The sequence below is a fragment of the Mercenaria mercenaria genome, chromosome 14 (genome assembly GCF_021730395.1).
Source record: "Mercenaria mercenaria strain notata chromosome 14, MADL_Memer_1, whole genome shotgun sequence".
In the NCBI taxonomy this organism is placed as follows: domain Eukaryota; kingdom Metazoa; phylum Mollusca; class Bivalvia; order Venerida; family Veneridae; genus Mercenaria; species Mercenaria mercenaria.
The window spans coordinates 73,065,432-73,071,499 of NC_069374.1; positions in this window are offsets into that span (position 1 = coordinate 73,065,432).

Sequence of the window (6,068 nt, forward strand, 5' to 3'; positions counted from 1 at the left end):
TATCTGAACACTCTAATTAATACCGTAATGTTTATCAATCCTCAAGTATATGTTCTATCAGTATTCCATGATGATTTTACAAATACAAATTCAGTATGTTCGTAAAACGCAGATTAAATACATATATGTATTATAGTTGTTTGCCAGAAACGAAGACTTTTATCACAGTAATGCGTTCACCGATTTATGATATTTCATATGCGTTTTAGGAAAACCCGGCTTTATTGAAGCAAGTACAATTTAAGTATTTACACGAGTCGATTATTTGTAGTAATTCAATCAGAAAGCAATTAGCACCTTTCCATAAAATAAACAAGAGGGCCATGAAGGCCCTGTATCGCTCACCTGACCTATTGACCTAAAGATCATCAAGATTAACATTCTGACCAAGTTTCATCAAGATATGTTCATAAATGTGGCCTCTACAGTATTAACTAGCTTTTCTTTTGATTTGACCCCGTGACCTAGTTTTTGACCCAACATGACCCAGATTCGAACTTGACCTAAAGATCATCAAGTTTAACATTCTAAGTTTCATGAAGATACAGTCATAAATGTGGCCTCTAGAGTGTTAACAAGCTTTTCCTTTGATTTGCCCCCATGACCTAATTCTTGACCCAACATGACCCAGATTCGAACTTGACCTAAAGATCATCAAGTTTAATATTCTGACTAAGTTTCATGAAGATATAGTCATAAATGTGGCCTCTACACTGTTAACAAGCTTTTCCTTTGATTTAACCTAGTGACCTAGTTTTTGACCGAAGCTGACCCAGGTTTAAACTTGACCTAAAGAGCATCAAGATAAACATTCTGACCAAGTTTCATTAGATATGGTCATAAATGTGGCCTCTACAGTGTTAACTAGCTTTTCCTTTGATTTGACCAGGTGACCTAGTTTTTAACCCTACATGACCCAGATTCAAACTGGACCTTAAGATCATCAATATTAACATTCTGACCAAGTTTCATGAAGATATAGTCATAAATGCGGCCTCTACAGTGTTAACAAGCTTTTCCTTTGATTTGACCTGGTGACCTAGTTTTTGACCCCAGATGACCCAATATCAAACTCGTCCAAGACTTTTTTAAGGATAACATTCTGACTATGTTTCATTAAGATTGGGCCAAAATTGTGACCTCTAGAGTGTTAACAAGCTTTTCCTTTGATTTGACCCAGTGACCTAGTTTTTGACCCCAGATGACCCAATATCGAACTCATCCAAGATTTTATGGAGGGTAACATTCTGACCAAGTTTCATTAAGATTGGGCCAAAAATGTGACCTCTAGAGTGTTAACAAGCTTTTCCTTTGATATGACCTGGTGACCTAGTTTTTAACCCCAGATGACCCAATATCGAACTCGTCCAAGACTTTATGGAGGGTAACATTCTGACCAAGTTTCATTAAGATTGGGTCAAAATTGTGACCTCTAGAGTGTTAACAAGCTTTTCCTTTGATTTGACCTGGTGACCTAGTTTTTGAACCCAGATGACCCAATATCGAACTCGTCCAAGATTTTATGGAGGGTAACATTCTGACCAAGTTTCATTAAGATTGGGCCAAAAATGTGACCTCTAGAGTGTTAACAGTCAAATTGTTGACGACGGACGGACGGACGGACGGACGACGGACGACGACGGACGCCGGACACAGGGTGATCACTAAAGCTCACCTTTGAGCACTTCGTGCTCAGGTGAGCTAAAAAAAAATCAAATGCCTTTGTATAATGTCGTAGAAATGAATAAATTTCAATTCCTGAACATCAAACTCCCTACCTAGTCAACAAGAGCTGTCTGATGACAGCGCGCTTGACTATTCGAAGAATTGATTGAAGAATGGGGTCAAAATATTTCCACGGATATTCAGACAAAAGAAATAAATAGATTAGACAATGTTCCTGTATTTCTTTGATTTCGATAAGTCTTGCACTAAATGGCAATGTATGAGCCAATTTCAAAGTCCAAAAAGGGCCATAATTCAGTCAAAATAGTTATGTACTCTTGCCTACAGATGGAAATCATAATAATAAACAAGTGTTCAAAGTTTAAAAGCCATATGTCAAATAGTTTTGACAAAACATGGACTTGTATGAAAACAGAACCAATTTCAAAGTCCAAAAAGGGCCATAATTCAGCTAAAAAATAGATGACAGAGTTATGTTCTCTTTCCTACAGATAGAGACTATTATACTAAACAAGTGATAAAAGTTTCAAAGTAACATGTCAAACACTTTACAAACAAGACTGTTTGGATACTCTAAAACAAGAGCTGTCTGATGACAGCGTGCTCGACTATTCGAAGAATTGATTGAAGAATGGGGTCAAATATTAACACAGATATTCAAACAAAAGAAAAAAATAGATTAGAATAACAATGTTCCAGTATCTGTGGATTTCAATAAGTCTTGCACTAAATGGCAAAGTGTGAACCAATTTCAAAGTCCAAAAAGGGCCATAATTCAGCCAAAATAGTTGTCAGAGTTATGTACTCTTGCCTACAGATGGAAATCATAATGATAAACAAGTGTTCAAAGTTTAAAAGCTATATGTCAAGTAGTTTTGACAGAACATGGACTTGTATGAAAAGAGAACAGATTTCCAAGTCCAAAAAAGGACCGTAATTCAGCCAAAATAGATGATAGAGTTATGTACTCTTTTCTACAGATAAAGACTATTATAATACATAAGTGATAAAAGTTTCAAAGCCATATGTCAAACACTTTACACAAAATATGAACTGGTACGAAAAACTTAACCAAGATTTCTAAGTAGAAAGGGGCCATAATTCAGCCAAAATCCTTGATGGATTTATGTACGTTTGCCTATAACTGATGGTAAACAAGTGTTGAAAGTTTAAAAACTTTATCTCGAAAGACTTTGCCAAAATATGAACTGGTACGAAAAACTTAAACAAGATTTCTAAGTCAAAAAGGGCCATAATTCAGCCAAAATTCTTGATGGAGTTATGTGCTCTTGCCTATAACTGGACATGGTGATGGTAAACAAGTGTTGAAAGTTTCAAAGCTTTATCTCAAAAGACTTTGTCAAAATATGAACTGGTACGAAAAACTTAACCAAGATTTCAAAGTCAAAAGGGGCCATAATTCAGCCAAAATCCTTGATGGAGTTATGTACTCTTGCCTATAACTAGACACGGTGATGATAAACAAGTGTTGAAAGTTTCAAAGCTTTATCTCAAAAGACTTTGCCAAAATATGAACTGGTACGAAAAACTTAACCATGATTTCTAAGTCAAAAGGGGCCATAATTCAGTCAAAATGCTTGACAGAGTTATGTACTCTTGCCTACAACTGGATACGGTGATGGGTAACAAGTGTTGAAAGTTTCAAAGCTTTATCTCAAAAGACTTTGTCAAAATGTGAACTGGTACGAAAAACTTAACCAAGATTTCTAAGTCAAAAGGGGCCATAATTCAGTCAAAATGCTTGACAGAGTTATGTACTCTTGCCTACAACTGGAAATGGTGATGGTAAACAAGTGTTGAAAGTTTCAAAGCTTTATCTCAAAAGACTTTGTCAAAAAGTGGACTGGTACGAAAAACTTAACCAGAGTGTGACGCCGACGCCGATGCCGTGGTGAGTAGGATAGCTCTACTTATTCTTCGAATAGTCGAGCTAAAAATATGAACTGGTACGAAAAACTTAACCAAGATTTCTAAGTCAAAAGGGGCCATAATTCAGCCAAAATCCTTGTCTATAACTGGACATGGTGATGGTAAACAGGTGTTGAAAGTTTCAAAGCTTTATCTCAAAAGACTTTGTCAAAATATGAACTGGTACGAAAAACTTAACCATGATTTCTAAGTCAAAAAGGGCCATAATTCAGCCAAAATCCTTGATGGAGTTATGTGCTCTTGCCTATAACTGGACATGGTGATGGTAAACAAGTGTTGAAAGTTTCAAACTTTATCTCAAAAGACTTTGTCTAAATATGAACTGGTACGAAAAACTTAACCAAGATTTCTAAGTCGAAAGGGGCCATATTTCAGCCTAAATCCTTGATAGAGTTATGTACTCTAGCCTATAACTGGCCATGGTGATGGTAAACAAGTGTTGAAAGTTTCAAAGCTTTATCTTAAAAGACTTTGTCAAAATATGAACTGGTACGAAAAACTTACCATGATTTCTAAGTCAAAAGGGGCCATAATTCAACCAAAATCCTTGATGGAGTTATGTGCTCTTGCCTACAACTGGCCATGTTGATGGTAAACAAGTGTTGAAAGTTTCAAAGCTTTATCTCAAAAGACTTTGTCAAAATGTGGACTGGTACGAAAAACTTAACCAAGATTTCTAAGTTAAAAAGGGGCAATAATTCAACCAAAATACTTGTTGGAGTTATGTACTCTTGCCTACAACTGGACATGGTGATGGTAAACAAGTGTTGAAAGTTTCAAAGCTTTATCTCAAAAGACTTTGTCAAAATATGAACTGGTACGAAAAACTTAACCAAGATTTCTAAGTCACAAGGGGCCATAATTCAGTCAAAATGCTTGACAGAGTTATGTACTCTTGCATATAACTGGACATGGTGATGGTAAACAAGTGTTGAAAGTTTCAAAGCTTTATCTCAAAAGACTTTGTCAAAATGTGGAATGGTACGAAAAACTTAACCAGGGTGTGACGCTGACGCCGACACCGACGCCGACGCCGTGGTGAGTAGGATAGATCTACTTATTCTTCAAATAGTCAAGCTAAAAATACGATAAAAAATATTTGTTATTCTCGCGCCCTTTTTATCAAAATAAATTGGTATTAACGTTCCGCTTTGTTTTAGGATTTTTGAAAATATATATTCCTTATCCGTTTTCATAGAATTTTTTTTGCAAAGATTTATTTTATAAATTGTTGTGTAATTGGAGGAGATATAAATAAATATCCTAGCTTCAAGAAGTGAGATAAAATGGCAGAAAACATATAAATGTGCTGTGATGAGCTAAAGCTCGCTCTGTGCTGTGACATGGAAATATCACGTCATTTGTATGAATCTTACTTACATGCGCCTGAATTCACACACACTTTCATGGGAGTTGTCATTGGGCGCTGTCATCTCCCACATGGATGTGCAGACTCAATTAAGGGCACATCCTTCTCCTCCTTCAGACAAAAAAGAATTACAGAATAGCTCTGGCGTATTTTGATGCAAAATGGTGATATTTTGTAGCCATTTTTGACCAAGTTTCGCCGCCCGCCTTTCTTCCATCCTACAATCATGCCATCGTAAGATATTCAACAATATAATCTCCAGTTTTTTTTTTAAAACCTGGTTAATGAAATAAATGTAAAAAAAATTTTCGTGTGCGTGAAGAAAATTAACAAGAGCTGTCAAGGAGACAGCGCGTTCGACTATTTCGATGCTGGATGGTGAAACTGGGCACATCTGAGGAAGCTGGAGCTCTCACTGGAGTGTTTAATGACTCCAATGGTGGACGAAGATATTGCACAATAGCTTGAGTCTGTGTCAAAAATATTAACTAATAAGAGAGATAAAGTGTATCAAAACACTAAATAAGTATAATTCGAAGCAAAAAGAGGGCATAATTCATAAAATATTGGTGCAAGTGTTATGCACCTTGTGTCATATGATGTGGGTGATGATGTGGAACAACTGCTTCCAAGTTTGAATCAAATCCATTTAGTAATAATTAAGATATAGTGAAAATGCATCAAAATTAACCTTAAATTCTAAGTAAAAGGGGGCATAATTCATGAAAAATTGGTACCAGAGTTATGCACCTTGTGTCACATGATATGGGTGATAAGGTGGAACAACTATTTTAAGTTTGAATCAAATCCATATAGTAATATCTGAGATAGAGTGAAAGTGCATCAAAACTTTAACCTGAAATTCTAAGTAAAAGTGGGGGATAATTCATTAAATACTGGTACCAGAGTTATGGACCTTGTGTCATATAATGTGGGAGATGATGTGGAACAACTACTTTCAGTTTGAATCAAATCCATTTAGTAATAACTGAGATAGAGTGAAAGTGCATCAAAATTTTAACCTGAAATTCTAAGTAAAAAGGGGGAATAATTCATAAAATAT